The sequence below is a fragment of the Tympanuchus pallidicinctus genome, unplaced genomic scaffold (genome assembly GCF_026119805.1).
Source record: "Tympanuchus pallidicinctus isolate F22 unplaced genomic scaffold, pur_lepc_1.0 scaffold6, whole genome shotgun sequence".
Classification (NCBI taxonomy): domain Eukaryota; kingdom Metazoa; phylum Chordata; class Aves; order Galliformes; family Phasianidae; genus Tympanuchus; species Tympanuchus pallidicinctus.
The window spans coordinates 25,930,409-25,947,217 of record NW_026294780.1 but is presented as its reverse complement, the minus strand read 5'-3'; the positions used below and the strand labels follow the sequence as shown (position 1 = coordinate 25,947,217).

Below are 16,809 nucleotides of genomic sequence, written 5' to 3'. Positions count from 1 at the left end.
ACGTGTGTGCCTCCATGGGAAGACCTCTCTGAATTTTGCGATTTTAGTATCTTGTAACTTAAGTGTGAAATTTGGACCTTTTGTATGCTCCCCTCAGAGAAAGGGAAGAGTGCTTTGAACATTAGCATTTGAAAAGTGTCTGTTTCCCTGAGGAGATAAGGAGTCACTTGAACTTTTGAATACATGCACCTCCACCTCCCTTAGTGTTGGTCTTTCATTGTATTGAAAAATGAGTGACAGCATTGCCACCATGAAAAGCGAAGATGTATTATTTGATCTTTTAGAAAAACATGGTGATCAACCCTCTTTATCAGGTATGGATTGGGCATGACAGAACTGGTATAACTTGCAGAGTGTTTCAGACCGTATTAGTTTCATGCAAAAGAATGCTTGTACTCGAGCTGGAAAAGGAAAGTCGTTTATTTGTGCCGTACTCGGGGCTACTTTAAAAGCAGCAGTGGAGTTCCGAGATGAAAAGCATTTGGCAAAAACCCAAACTATACAAGCACTGCAGGAATCAGTTAAAGTAACACAGGAATTGGTGAAAACTCTGCAGAATCAAATAGTGAACCTTGAGGAACAATTAGAAAGAGAGAAACGTAATTCGGCTTTATTGCAAATGGCTTTTAAGGAACTGCTAATGTGTAAGCATGCCAGCCATACTGTCACCCATAGCTGGCCTCGAGAAAAAACTTTTCCTCAGGTGGAACTACCAGGAATGAAGGAAAGGCTAGATAAATTAGAAACTCCAATAGCCCCATTGTGTCCTTTGATAAAAACTGAATACACATTCAGTAACAGTGAGGATCTAGATCCTCAAATGAATGTTAAAGAAATTCCCTTCTCAGCCACTGAACTAGCGAAATTGAAGAAAGATTTCAGCTGCTCTCCAAAGGAATCAGAGACAGAATATGTATGTAGGGTTAGTCTCACTGGAGGCGACCAGATTCGGTTAACAGAAAAGGAAGCAGAAGGTTATTGGGGACCAGGAGTATTTTTAACTACTATTTTTAACTGTTGCCTACTGGCAACAGTCGTGCTCCCTGGTCATTAACACAAAGGGCTGCCTATAGGGCAGGTGGTCTCAATCCTTTAGAACGGGGAGATCCTCGCCATTACTGGAACAACTGATCAGTTAATAGAGAGTGTTCAAAAGGCTGCTTGTCTCCAAATGATGTATGATAGAAAGCTGCAGCCACACCATGAATCACCTATGATGATGTCTGTTGATCCTGAGAGAATGACTGCTTTAATTAGGGGGCTTCCGGAGTCGTTAAAACCTGTAGGGATACAACTGCAAGGAAAAATAGAGGCTATGTCTCAGGGAGAGAGAACCTGGCCAGTGTTAGAAGGAACTGCAACCCCCAACCATCTGCAGTCAGAAAACAAATCATGGACGTGGGGAGAGGTTACCCAAGAGTTAATTAACTATGGAAGGAAATATGAGCCAGCGGTTTCTTCCTCCACTAAATTTGAGCCAAGGGAAGCAAGACTTGCAGCAGTCAGCCTTGCCCCCAGGCCTCCTAGCCCGAAGCTCAGTGGGACTGGAAGGGTCTCACTGTCAGTAAAAACAGGTAGGAGAAGTATTGATCATAAACGTAATTGTCTCTGGATACTGGGCTGGCAAAAGGATGTTCCATGAGATTTGATGAATGGATTACCCACCGTCAGGTTATAGAAATTAGTTAACTGGTGGCCAGAACAAAAGCTCCAGAATCTTGAGGAAAGCAAAACCCCAGGACTTAGGGCCTCTCCCAGGGAACCTGAACGGCTATCCAAGCCATTACAAAACTGATGTCTTCGCCCCTCCCAAGTGAGCGGGGTGGGGGCGGTGAAGGGTGGATGCATGAGAAAGCTCACAACAAAGGGAATCAAGATCGTCGATTTAACACCTTTTGCCAAAGGCCCCACCACTCTTGCCAGTTATCCCTGTGAGTCACGATCCAGTGGCTGATAAGCCAGGGAAACACTGTTACCTCCCTGGCCAGACTTTGTTGATTGACTCAGCTAGCCTGAGGCCAGTTTCCCTAAACTTAATGGAATCCCTTACCAAATATCTTTGGAAGGCTAAAGACACCCCGAAAAAGGAATATGAAATCAACACTAGCTGAATTATTCCCTCATTTTTTAACCATATTAACAAAGCCCAAAAAGGGCAAGTCGGTGTCTTGTTTTATTTCACAGAAGATCCCCGTGGGACCTTGACAGAACACAAAAAGACTAATAGCTGATTTTAACCATTTGTGTTTTGTGACAGAAATACTGAAGATTTGATCATGCTAGAATACTGAATGTATCTCTTGATTACATACTTTGATTGCAATAGTGTTATGTTTTTTGTGGGTGTGGGTGTGGGTCGTGATTGGTATCAGTCCTTGGAGTTGTTAAACTTCACAACTGGGTTCAGGGTTTTAACAGGTCATCCTGGTTTACTGGTACTCCCTGCACAGTGATACCATTTCTTTTGACTCCTTCTTTCACTCCTTTTTACCAAACTGATTATGATTTGCGTGTAACTCCTCCACAGTGTTTCTAAATTCCTAACAAACTGGGAAATGAATCAAGGGACCCATCTAATATCTATTAGATGTGGTCACAAAAGAAATCTATCAGAAAGCCTTTTGCAATGATGCTTTTCAGTGTCAAACCAGTCCAGGAGTTCTATCCAAAACATGGTTGTTGGAAAGTGCCTAAGTTTTAGTAAGAGATGTGTATGTTTCTGAGATTACCCCTCTTTGATGGTTTGTACTGTGGAGGTATCCTGCACACACTGTCCTGTGAAAAGTTCTGTGGACTGCAACAATATTTGAACTTGCCAAACTAATATTTTTATCTCTCAGCATTTGAATTGCTTTGGAAATTCTCAAGTGTAAAGTTCTCGAGACACTAAATCATCTTAGAAAACATTACATGGCAAGTCCATATATTGTCAAATTAGACTAGATACACTTTTAGTGAATTAACTGAAGTGTAATATTGTATGGATGCAGGATGGGCTGGGTTACTGCACAGTATCCATATGTGAATTTACAGTGATATTTACAGTCCTCTCACATGTAATATTATTCCCATTATTTTCTCTGTTTATCTCTTTCTTATGTGACATACTTGCAAAAGCTTTCTACTTGAAAAATTTTTCTCTTAGTGGGATAAGTTGCCTCTAGGCTTCACTGTGGTACAAATAATACCAAAAACAAAAAAAAAAAAACAAACAGACAACAACAAAAAAAAAAAGCCCAAAAAAAACTAACAACAACAAAAAAAAAATTTTTGTAGTCCTAAGCAGCAATTTGTAAGTTCTTGTGGGAAATGAAAAGTTAATATTTTTTCTTTTTCTTTTTTTTTCCTAATTAGTAAGGAGTTAAATGTAAATCTTCCCTTTCCTTATAAAAGTGATCTTTTGATCTTAGTCACTTCAAATACTTGAAGACAATGAAGAGGTAATTGTTATGCGAGCAGTTCTTTTGAAGATAGACATTTATGTATGTAATGTAATTACTGTTAATTTACCACAGAAAAAGGAAGGAGGCTGGAATGAATCACTGGTTTAAGCGACAACTAAAATTTGGTGTTGCATAGGCAGAACATTTATGTATTCTGTAATTTAAGTAGAGGAAAGCATATTATTTCATTTGAAGCTTTTGATTCTAGTCACACAAGCAGTCGGTAAAAATGTCCTCTGTTTTCTACCCAGTAAGGTTGTTAGGAAGGACAGACTTGTGACTTCTCTTTTATCTGCCTTCCCTACTACTACTACATTAGTGTGGGTGGGTGGATCGCGGAGTGCGAAACCCTTACACTGATCTTTCTTTTTTTTTTACAGTTTTGAATTTAATTAATTGCTATATTTCAGAGCCTTATCTATATTACATCCCTGCTCTGTTTTCAGCTAAGACAGACTTACTATATAATTAATACAGAAAAGATCAAAATAAAGTAATGCATTATGAAATATTTCAAACTATTTTAATACTTCATTAGATATTTAATTGAACTTTCAGTGCATTTCAGAGTTACTATGCACCAGGCTGGCAAATACTGTGTATGCCCAAAGACATTTAATCAATGTGACTAAAAATACAAGAGAGTGTGTAAAGGGAAGAGGGTTGAAAACTTCAAGAAGTGTACCAAAACAATTAAATAAGGAAAAAAGGATCATAAAAGAGATCAAAATACTTTTGACCACAAGAATGGTGTGGTAAAAATGTCAAAATGTGGCACGCAACATATGAGAAAAACTAGAAATGACATTCTGACATTCTGACAATTTATAATAAAACTCGGCAAACTAATGTGCAGTCACAGATGTTATTTTGCTTATGTATATCTCTGAAATGGCAGTCCAAAATGTTTTCATTAAAAATATTGTTTTATTGCAAATACTATGCAACATATTTAGAACATCATTTTTATTTAGTGACTTAAATAGTTTGAAATTTCTTCTGTTTCTTTATCCTTGTTGAAGTAATAATCAGAACTCAGAGAGAATGTGAACTTACTGAAAATTATTTTTTTAAAAAGTTCATTTTGTTGATAAAAATTGCCACAGTGCTGGTAAGTGGATTTATTTCTACTGAATGAACTATATATAGATAAAATCTCTGAAGAGAAGTAGTTAGCAAGGTGGTAAGTTTAAGGAAATACTGTCTTCATTCTATATCTATAAAAATAAGATGATGCTTCAGAGAAAAATGTTATCTTTAGGTTGTAAACCTTGGAATGACTCTGATTTTACAACTTTATTTTCTAACTCTGAAGAAAATGCTAATGTAAGATTTTGCTTTTTTTTTTTACTGTTTTACCTTGTATATGTTTCTCTTTAATATTTTTAATACTTTTTTTTTTTTTTTTTTTTTTTTTTTTTTTTTTTTTTTTTTTTCCACAGAAACATGGGATCTCAGAACAGACGAGTTTGGAAGGGGCCTCTTCATCTCCTCTAGTCCAAACTGCCTCTAAAGCAGCTTGTCTAAGGTCATATGCCCAGGTTTTGAATGTCCTCCTGGGTGGAGAATCCAGATCAGCTCTGGGAAACCTGTTCCAGTAGCTAGTTACGCTCACAATAAAATAGTTATTCTGTTTCAGTGGAATTTGCTGTCAGTTTGAAGTCATTGCTTCTTGTTCTGTCACTGGGAACGAATGAAAAAGTCTGGTTACATCTTTTTTACTCCCTTCAATCAGACACTTACATATACTGATCAGATCCTTCTCGAGATTTCTTTTCTTTAGGCTAAACAATCCCAATGCTCTTGGCATCTCACCTTACGAAGGATTCTCCAGTCCCATCATCCTCTTCATGACTCTTTGCTGTACTTACTCCATTATGTCTATGAATTGTTAGTTGTAGAGTTGTATTATGTACACCAATACCACTGCATTAATTATACCTGTGACACACTGCATTTTGGCAACTACCTGAGTGGGTAGACTATAATCAAAGTGAAATATAGTAGAAAGATCCAGCATCATGCATTTGTATTGTCTTTGTATTCAGACCACTTACTAATACTGTTTACTTTTTCTCTATGAAGCACCATATCTGCCCTAGAAAGCACTTGGCCTGTCACTAAACTGTAACAGCCCCTAACAGTGTGTCATAGAAGCATATGTATCACACTGCACTACTTAGAGATGTGTGTTATGAGAGCATAATCTTGTACCTGAGTATTCATTTACACTCTCAGATCCATTTCTAAGGATCTTTACCATAATGTGGAATGCACATTGTCCACAGTAGAAAATCTCAATATACATACAGTATACTAAGATATATCAGGAGGCATCTTTCTCCTCCTCCAGTTGAATTTCTGTCATTTATGTCACTATCACTTTTTCTTATCCCACACAGAATATTTTGATTTTTTTTATCTCCTGTGTTGTTCCTCCCCTAGTCATCAGGGGTCATTACTGAGATGTGGTTATCCAAGACTCAGAGGAAAATACACATCAATTTATTGAGAGCTCTCTTAACAACAATTAATGCTCTACTTGGATGTAAAATTGGCTAATTTGCCAGTTAAGATTCATAAGCATTAGAGGCAAGAAATCATTAGGCAATGGTTACTAAAAAGAGTGAAAGAATAAAAGAAAATAAAGAGAAAAGGTGGAAAATGAGAAGAAACAGACAAATATGCGAACATAGCAAAGTAAAGTGGTTCATCACTCCTTGATCCACCAATGTCTTGGTGTCAGGTACTGATTTTAGTATTTGTGGGTTGTCTGAGGTGGTGATATTCAGTTGGTGTCAACTAACAATATGAACTCTTATGGATCAAAGTCATCAAGCCGGCTCTTTTGGAGTGATTGCTTCTGGCTTTGGGATCTCTGCAGGATCTCTTTTGCTTGCCGTTTTCCAGGCCTTGCAAATTTAAGTCAGCAGATAAGAGGAAGCAGGAATACTCCAGCCCACATTGCTAGAAAAATGGGCTATAATAGAAACTAACAGGAAATTGGTTTAAAGAAGTTAGAACAAAGTAGTGGACTTCCTCTGCTAATTGCCACATTTTGAGCCAGACTAACAATAGGTTCAAAAAGAGATTAGAAAAATTCACAGACAATCTGGCTTTCCAAACCCAAGAAGACTAAGTAGGACACGGTCTCTTACATCTTCATTGTAATCATAACTGTGAGGGTCTGTAAAGACCTCTTGTTGCCATTGCTGGAGAGGGAAAAATAGGCTAAATGGGCCATTGACATGACTGCTGAGCAGCTCCAGCTCCCTACACTCCAGGAAGGTGGATACCTACCATCTCTAGATTGCCTCTGCTACTCTTGGAACAAGAAACATCTAATTCTAATTCAAGAAAAATCTATTTCTTTCTTGTCCCAGGATGATTCAAACCTTCAGCTGTACTCAAGACGCAGCTAATGCAAATCTAACAGTACTAATTCAAGTAGAAAAAAATATATATGATGGTTTTGCCTAAGCTTTTCTATAACAACTTATGACCAGAATGATCTGGCCAAGAAATAAGCCAACCTCTTCTTCCTGTTGAAGCCAAAGATAGGGGAAAGTATTTGCACAGTGTAGCAATTACAAGGGCAAGGAGAAAATCAAAGGAAGTTACTCTGACTCCATTTTAAGTTTTATTTCATTTAGATTAATGTTAAAATTTCCACTTACCATATAGAGATTTTGCTCGTTTGTTTGTTTGATTGTTTTCTAAGAGTAGAGTTATTTGTCTCTTTACTTTGATTATACTCAAGGCAATGTATACAATTTAGTTTGGAAACATGGTTAAACACTGACTTAAGTTTTGAAAATCCTGAAATATACTCCTGAAGTATACAGTATATTTTGCAGCAATATGTAGAAAATTTACCTTGACAGCCTCAGAACTACAACAAGAACAATGTAATTCATACATTTGGTCTCCAAGATGCACATCATTGATATAAATTATTCAAGTGATTACAAAATTTAATTTTTCTTTGAATTTATTTTTAAGTCTTAGAATTACAATTTAACCATATGAAAATATACACTTGTCATGGTTTTGTGTTTTCTTGGTTTTTTTTTTTTTTTTTTTTTTTTTTTTTTTTTTTTTTTCAGGTTTCAGTATTCCACATCAAAACATCATGTAGTGTACAGGGCATTAAAGTGTTAATGCTCCAATTCCAGGTACCTATCCCTGTACATTACAGAAGTCATGGGATTTGGCCCTTCCAGGTGGGGGCGCTCTCTTGCTGCCTTGCAGTGGGTGCTGGAGGGTGCTTTCCTAGCTGTTCCAAGCTTTTCAGTTATGACTCTGTCCCAGGAACTCTCTCTCTCATCTTGTCTGATTTATTAATCTTAATTTCAATTAAATTGTATTATATTGTGCTATCTTGTATTCCAGTATTATAGTAAAATAAGTTTTCCTCCATAGATTGTTGCAGCTGTTCTTTTCCTCTCTTCCTTCCTTCCCATTTTGTGACACTGGGATGGGGGGGTGGGGGAGGGCAGAGGCCTACTGCCCCCCTGTCATGGGTATAGATTGATCTAGTCAATTAGTGACAACAATGAGATTCTAAACAGTCTCAAAGATGTCATTCTGTGTGCATTGTATCCAATCCTATAAAAAAAGTTCTTTTATTTTTAATCTTTTTTTTCCTGTTAGCAGAAGATACGCCAGTTTATTAAACAATTTGACTTGATAAGGTCTTCAATATTTGGGTAGCTGTTAACTCAATGTATAACATTTCTGTTCAAGAAAAGAAATATGTTAGAATTCCTTGGTATCAAACAAAATATATTTCAGACTATTCTGAAGGGTTTGTGCTTTTTGTTTGTTTGTTTGTTTATTTTGTTTCTTTGTTGTTTTTTGTTTTAAAGTCACATCAACTGAGTGGTAAGTATTTTAGGGTGCTAATTTGTATTACTGAATAATATAAGTATCTTAAAGAACAATAACGGGAGAATAATTAGAAGAAAATTCTGGTAGGGCAAATATTTGAAATCCTCCCATATTTAATAAATAGCAGTGAAAGTCATGTTGAGTACAGACCAGTAATTGCAATTTATTTCAGTAACATCAGCACAGATGAAATTTGCTGTTAATTTGAGGTACTTAACTCTTCTACAATGCAGGCACTCAACATATTGAATTTTGCATAATACTGAAATAAGTCATAACTTTCCTTTTAATAAAGTGATACACTAATGGATTAAATGAAGATACTAATTGAGTACTTGACAGAGAAAAAAAATAGATAATTTTTGTAAATTAACTAATACTAAATTTATCAATATTTTTCAGGAAAATCTGTGGTTTCTGCAAGTAAACTTGTATCACAATAATCAAAAACTGCCATCAAATAAGGATTTTTCATTATTACAACGCAATTACTAAAATAATAATAATAATAATGGTTTCCAGACATGCTGTATTCTTCTGGCTGTTTTTTGGTTTTTTTATTTGTTTGTTTGTTTTTTACAAGGCTTTCTACTAATTAAAATTGAATTTACAGTTTTCTATTTAGTATTTTCTAAACAGCTAAAACTTCTCAAGGAATAATCAGTTCCCTAATAGGGACTGACTCTAAAGGTAAGAAGTTAACACTATGTTACATAACCTTAACCTTTAAGAACTCTACGTTAGCAATCTTCTGAGGTAAACTAGATGAGCTTAGGTTTAGACATCTAACTTTTGTTTCCTTGAATGTAGTTAGCTTTTATTTAATGCAGGGTGCCTTTGACCTCACATTTCCTAGATTGCAAGTTCTTGTTCACAGTGTTACAAGTGGCAGAAATGCTCAGAAGTAGCCATTAGAACTCTGCTTGGGACCTCCCACAGCCTAAGCAGCCTGCGGAGTCACATGGGAATGCCAGAGCCCCTGGAACTTATTCCACCAATCCAAACCCTAATTATGCTCTCAGTGTTAATGCTACCCACATTTTCATTTCTAAAAGAACTTTCATCCTGGTCTGAAAATATAAACTGAAATTCACAATTTGATTTTAGGCAAACATGAGACACTATAAATTGGAACTTGTATATATAAAGAGTTTGTAATGCTATACAAATGAAAACAAGGTGCTATACTAAGTGTGAAAAAGCTTAAATGATGGTTAAAAGGAGAACTTTCTCGTTTGTATTAGACTCATCATTTTTGCATTTTTTTCTCTTTCAAGCATGCTAATGCAAAAACAAACAAAAAAAAAACAACAACAACAAACAAAACAGAACTGATCAGCTGATAATTGCATTTCAATTAGTTTATTTGAGCATACACACGTATTTTGTTTTCTTTCCAAAAGCTGCTCATTTTCCACTGGACTACACACCTAGTTCAGTTTTCTGACATCCAAAAATATCATTCAACACTAAAAATGCTTCAGTGTTACTAGAAGCCAGGCATTCAGTATCATCAAGACTGTGCTCTATTAATACTCATAGTTTTTTCAAAACTCTAGTCTCAGAGGTAATTAAATGCATTTTTGTGACATTTCTTGTACCTAGATTTCAAACTTTTTAAACTGTAGTCTGAGCTAGAAAAAAATTACAAAAAAATACATTGGCATGCAAGTTACAAGAATTTAATAAGAGTAGCAAGTAACAAATATGATTGAGTTTCTTAGTTGTTGTAGTAAGGTAAAGAAATCATAACAGACAGACACTCCTTTCCCAGAGAATGATTTAAATTTAACTTCCTGGCAGGTTCTAAATTGTTTTTGCCAATTGTGACTGAAATTATGGAGATAGATGATCACTGATCTTGACCTTTCAATATTGTGAGGCCACTCAGTGAAGAAGCAGTGCATAGCTTGTAAGATTCTCTGCTTTGTTTCAGTTTACAGGATTTCAAGTTTCATTTCTCAAAGAGCAGAATGGATGTAAATGTTCCTGATGTCTTTGGGGTATGTGTGGTTAGCACACCAGAGACTTTGCTATTTTTCTTTATCTTTTTTTTTAATCTTGCCTCTAGGAGTAAGACAATAATTCTTTTTCTGAAGACGTGGTTAGAAAAAATATCCATCCTTTTCCTAGATCTATTTGCCATTTCCCTTCTTTTCCTGTTTTTGTTTGTTTGTTTAATATTTTATATAAACTATGAATTATATTACATGCAGCAGACTGGGTGCATATTATATCATTTGTGTTGTTTCTTCTTGCTCTCTGAGCCTAGTTCCTGTCAAGTTTTCTCTAATTCACTGTTTCATCTGGTTGTGGTTCCACACTGGTAGATAGCTCAGCTCTACTGCATCAGCCTCATACTCCTCAAGGTAGAGAGAAAAAAATACAGTAAAAAGAAAAGGCACATGGATTGAGACAAAGACATAGAAATCACTTACCAATTACTGTCGCAGGCAAAACAGGCTTGAAGTAAAGAGTTTAATATAATTTACTGTTTATTTTTAACAGACAAGAGCAGTGAGAAACTAAAAGTAGACTAAAAACACCTTCCACCCCATCTACCATTGATCTTCCCAATCACAAGCTCAAAAGGGTTGGGAAGGACCTCTAGAGATCATCTAATGTGTGTTGTGTTGTCATTGTCCCCCCGCTAAAGAACATTTGCTACAATATGTAGTATAGGAATACCCAGGTGGTTTTTAATATCTCCAGAGAAAAAGACTCTACCTGTTCCTGGATAGCTTGTTCTGGTGCTTTATTATAATGCTCAAAGAAAAGAAGTTTTCTCATATTCGTATAGAATTTCCAGTGTTTCAGTTTGTGCCTATTGTCTCTTGTCCTATTGCTGGGCACCAGCAAAAGGAGTCTGGTCTCATCCACTTGACACACACTTTCGAAGTGTTGATAAGATCCCTTGCCTGTCTTCTCTTCTCTGGGTTGAATAGTTCCATATTTCTGAGTATCTTTTTTTATAGAGAAATGGGGAATGAGTGTTGTGGTGTGTTCTTCAATAAATTTTTCCATATGGTTTTTTCATGGTTTTGTGATTTTTGGTTTTCAGTATTCTACATCATAACATCATGTAGTGTACTGGGAGTTAAAGTGTTAATGCTCTAATTCCGGGTACCTGTCCCTGTTGCCTTGCAGGAGGTATTGGAGGGTGCTTTCCTAGTCATACCAAGCTTTTCAGTTTTGACTCAGTCTCAGGAACTCCCTCTTTCTCCTATTTTATTCGATTTATTACAGAATCAAAGAATGGCCAGGGTTGGAAGAGACCTCAATGATCATGAATCATGAATTTCCCTGCCACATGCAGGGCCACCAACCTTCACATTTAATACTAGACAGGCTGCCCAGGGCCCCATCCAAACTGGCCTTGAACACCTCCAGGGACAGGGCATCCACAACCTCTCTGGGCAGCCTGTTCCAGCACCTCACCACTCTCTGTAAAGAACTTCCCCTGACATCCAACATAAATCTTCCCTCCCTCAACTTAAAACCATCTCCCCTTGTCCTGCTGTGTTATCTACCCTTTCAAAGAGTTGATTCCCCTCCTGTTTGTAGGCTCCCTTACATACTGAAAAGCTGCAATGAGGCTACCCCGCAGCCTACTTTTCTCCAGGCTGAACAAGTCCAGCTCCCTCAGCCTGTCTTTGTAGCAGAGGTGCTCCAGCCCCCTGATCATCTTCGTGGCTCTCCTCTGCACCCTCTGCAACAGCTCTCTGTTCTTCTTGTACTGGCGGCTCCAGACCTGGACACAGGACTCCAGATGGGACCTCATAAGAGTACAGTAGAGGGGGACAATCATCTCCCTGTCCCTGATGGCCACCCCTCTTCTGATGGAGCCCAGGACACCATTTGCCTTCTGAGCTGCAAGGGCACATTGCTGGCTCATGTTAAGCTTTTCATCCATCAGGACCCCCAGATCCTTCTCCACAGGGCTGCTCTCAAGGACTGCTCCTTCCAGTCTGTATAGATGCCTGGGATTCCTCTGGCCCAAGGGCAAAACTTTGCACTTTGGCATGTTAAACCTCATTAGGTTCACCCCAGCCCACCTTTCCAGCCTGCTGAGGTCCCTCTGAATGGCACCGCACCACTCAGCTCGCTTTCATCAGCAAACTTGCTGAGGGTGCACTCAATTCCGCCATCAATGTCATTGATAAAGACGTTAAAGAGCACCGGTCCCAAGACAGACCCCTGGGGGATGCCGCTTGTTACTGGCCTCCACCTGGACATGGAGCTGTTGATAACCACCCTCTGTGGCCTTTTAACCAGTTTCTTATCCATCAAGTGGTCCACCTATCAAATCCACATTCCTCCAATTTGGAGATAAGGATATCATCTGGGGAGGAATAATTCCATGCACCAGTACAGGTTGGGGGATGACCTGCTGGAGGGGAGCTCTGTGAAAAGGGACCTGGGTGTCCTGGTGGATGACAGGTTGGCCATGAGCCAGCAGTGTGCCCTTGTGGCCAAAAAGGCCAATGGCTTACTGGGGTGCATTAAAAAGAGCGTGGCCAGCAGGTCGAAGGAGGTGATCCTCCCCCTCTACTCTGCCCTGGTAAGGTCTCATCTGGAGTACTGCATCCAGTTCTGGGCTTCTCAGTACAAAAAAGACAAGGATCTCTTGGAAAGAGTCCAGCGGAGGGCCACAAAGATGGTGAAGGGCCTGGAGCATCTCTCCTATGAGGAAAGGCTGAGTGAACTGGGTCTGTTCAGCCTTGAGAAAAGGAGACTGAGAGGGGACCTGATCCAGGTCTATAAATATCTAAGGTGTGGGGGGCAGAATGGCGAGGCCAGACTGTTTTCAGTGGTGAGTGGAGACAGGACAAGGGGAAATGTCTGGAAACTGCAGCATAGGAAGTTCCGCACAAATGTGCGCAAGAACTTCTTTACAGTGAGGGTGATGGAGCACTGGAACAGGCTGCCCAGGGAGGTTGTGGAGTCTCCCTCCCTGGAGATGTTCAAGACCTGCCTGGATGCCTACTTGTGCTACCTGGTGTAGGGAACCTGCTTTGGCAGGGGGGTTGGACTCGATGATCTCTGGAGGTCCCTTGCAACCCCTACAATTCTGTGATTCTGTGATTCTGTGATATGCTGGGGGACCATGTCAAAGGCCTTGCTCAAGTCCAGGTAAATGACGTCAGTCGCCTTCCCCTTGTCCACCAATGCTGTCACTCCATCACAGAAGGCCACCAGACTGGTCAAGCCGACCTTCCCCTGGTGAAGCCGTGCTGGCTGTCTCAGATCATACGCTCATTCCTCATGTGGTCGAGCATGTCATCCAGGAGGATCTGTTCCATGATCTTTCCAGGCACAGAGGTGAGACTCACTGGCCTGTAGTTCCTGGGGTCCTCCTTGCTCCCTCTCTTGTAAATGGGAGTGACTTGACCCTTCCTCCAGTCATGCAGGATCTCACCTGACAGCCACAACTTTTCAAATATAATGGAGAACAGCTTGGCAACCACCGCAGCCGGCTCCTTCAGAACCCTGGGATGCACGCCATCTGGCCCCATAGACTTGTAAACATTCAGTCTCATGAGGAGGTCTTGGACTTGCTCTGCCCTTACAGTGGGGGGGATTTACTACCCTGGTCCCCACTAGAGGCTTAGGGATGCAGGGCTAGACATGTGAGAAGTACTGGAATCATGGCCACCAGTGAAGACTGAGGGAAAGAACTCATTCAGTAACTCAGCCTTCTCTTTGTCTGTTGAAGCCAGGTCTCCTTTTACATTTACCAAAGGAGGTACACTTGCTTTGGCCTGTCTCTTCTGGCCAATGTACCTGTAGAATGTCTTCCTGTATTTTTCACATTCCTCACCAAGTTCAGTTCTGCCTGCGCCTTGGCTTTCCTGATCCCACATCTGTTAGTCCGGATGGCATTCCTGTTTTCTTCCCAGGTGACACGCCCTTGTTTCCAGAGCTTGTACGCACCTTTCTTTCTGCAGTGGTTGTTTGTGTTACAAGGTTGAACTTTCCTACCAGTATTCCATTACATATTGTTGTCATGTAATATATGGCAGCAGAGGAACAGTCTTGGCAAAACAGCATCTGATGTGGAAACACATATGTAACAAAGATATGGAATCGAAACCATCTAGGCAGAAATAATTGCAGCTATTGTCATTCATCAACTTTTGCTGAATCTTTAAACTGTGGATGTTAGCACAAAGAGGTGGTGAGTGGTACTTTTCAGCAGCATTGATGTGAAAGACAAAGTCAGATTCCAGATGGCCATACAGATTTTCACAAGTGTGACATGCAAGGTCTTGTTCATGTCTAGTGAAAATGCATGTGCTGAGAAATAATATTTTGTAGCTAAGTATTTGCTTTGTCAAATAGTGTTATTGTTCTCTTGGCACCTGTTGTAGCTTCCGTACAAATAAATGAGAAGCATTACTTTTGGAGTGACTAATGTATTTAATTTGCAGAGAAATAAGTTGGTGCTGAAAACATTTGAAAATTAAACTGATTTGGTAGTTATTTTTGTTGTTCATAGAGAAAATAATGCACTAATAGAAGTTTAATATCAGCAAAGAAATAGTTTCTGTTTCAGATATTTTGCAACACAGTACGTCTGATGTTATTTCTTTTCTGAATTATGTTGTTTTGCATATTTAGTGCAAACATACACAGAGATAAAAACAAAAATAAAAGAATGAATTAACTGGTATAATGAAGTGTTCTATTAGTTCAATAAAATTTAACATCTATGACAGATAAATTATATTAAATCATTATATTATTAGGTAGAATGTTTAGGACTCTTGTAGATAAATACATGATACTTTGAATGAGATGTTCGATTTAACTATAATTGTATTACTTTGATTGTACTCGTCAATGTTATAATACAAGTAATAAACATCAAAAAGATGAAATATGACTTCTGTTTTTCTGTTTTCTTAAAGTAATAGACAATTATTACATTCATTTAATGAATTTGCCTATAATTTGCTCATCACCAATAAATGTGAAAAGCTTTTATAATCCTATTTGATAAGAATATTGCATTCTGTCATATAAAAAAATTTCAAATTATTTCTCTGTCAACTGGCATGCAAATCACCAGTGAATGTTATTCAGTGATTCAATATAAGTTTAACTGATTATTATTGCTTTTTGTTCTGTATTTCTTTTTGGTATTTGGTTTGGTTTGGTTTCGTTTGGTTTGACTGTTTTATTGTCTGGTTGTTTATTTCTCCACTGGGGAATCTCTGCTTTCCTTATCAGAAGTAAATCCTTTCAGATGTGAATTTACTATAGCATTATATTTTTATGGGTTTTCCACCTCATTGGAGATGATTAGGCTCTTGAGAGATGTTAATATCTTACAAACATTATAGACAATGTATTTTCAAACTTGTTTGTAGTTTTTGTATTCCCAAACTAACAGTTGTACATTGAGATCAACGAAGAATATAAAATGCAGAACATTTGAAAACGTGGTCTTGATCAACTAAGTCTTTTTAAATATCTTGTGAATATAATAACGAAGAGCAAAACTATTTTCATTTGTTTCAGTTAATCTCTGAAAAACAGTTACTGATGGAGAATAGAATATGAAATCAAGATTAACTTTAAAAATAATCTGTTGTAATAAAAATTATACAGGGGGAAGAGCAATTTGCTCTTGGGATGCTGTTTTAGCAGGCGAGTCAGACTAGAGGTCCTCCAGAGCTCCTTCCACCCATATAATTCAGTGATTCTCTAACATGCTAGCATAGAAATATAGTTCTCAAAATAGTGAACATTACTTTTACAGTTATAATTTTATAATTATAATTAATGTATTGAAGGAAATTGACTTCATTCAAATTATCAACTTTAAAAAAAAAAAAAAAAAAAAAAAAAACACCAGGAGATTACATAAACAATATAAATTCCGCAGCCAGGAATCTCAGCTTAAAAGGTGATCACATTTATAAACTCACCAAGTCAGAGCACAGTACTCATTATAACTGTCAGAGATGCTGTTCCCAAAGCAATATGTTAAAATTCTGTTGATGTTGCTGTATGCTGAAAATTACGTGTTATTTTTCTGTTGCTGTGCCCTCAGGTAATGTGAAAGGAGATATAAGCCCAGCTGCACAGCCAAAAGCTGGCCTCCAGCACTAACTGTTAAAACTGTGACCTCTGTATGGGAGGCAATCCCAATGGCAAAATAGTGAGTAAAATCAAGAGAAGAAAGTTAAGATAATGTTATAAATTCTTTCAAAATATTCTGTTTTTAAATATATTTAAATATATGAACAGACCATATTATGGAAAAGAAATTAACTAGCTAAGACTTGAATGAATGAAATAGGCTTTTAAAATGACTACTGTAGGGAAAGTATCCGTAATTATTACTCATGAAGAAAGTCAGCAAAAAAAAGGAAATGATAAATTGAAGTTGTCAAAAATACAGTTTAATCTCAATGAATGAGAAAATGAGTAGGCTGAAAAAAAAAAAAAAAAAAAAAAAAGAGGAAGG

General features: G+C 37.9%; 1 pseudogene; it reads left to right on the top strand.

Moving 5' to 3' along the window:
• The first annotated feature begins 250 nt into the window (after positions 1 to 250).
• LOC128071550 (uncharacterized) lies at positions 251 to 2,978 on the top strand (annotated as a pseudogene).
• The last annotated feature ends 13,831 nt before the right edge of the window (positions 2,979 to 16,809 follow it).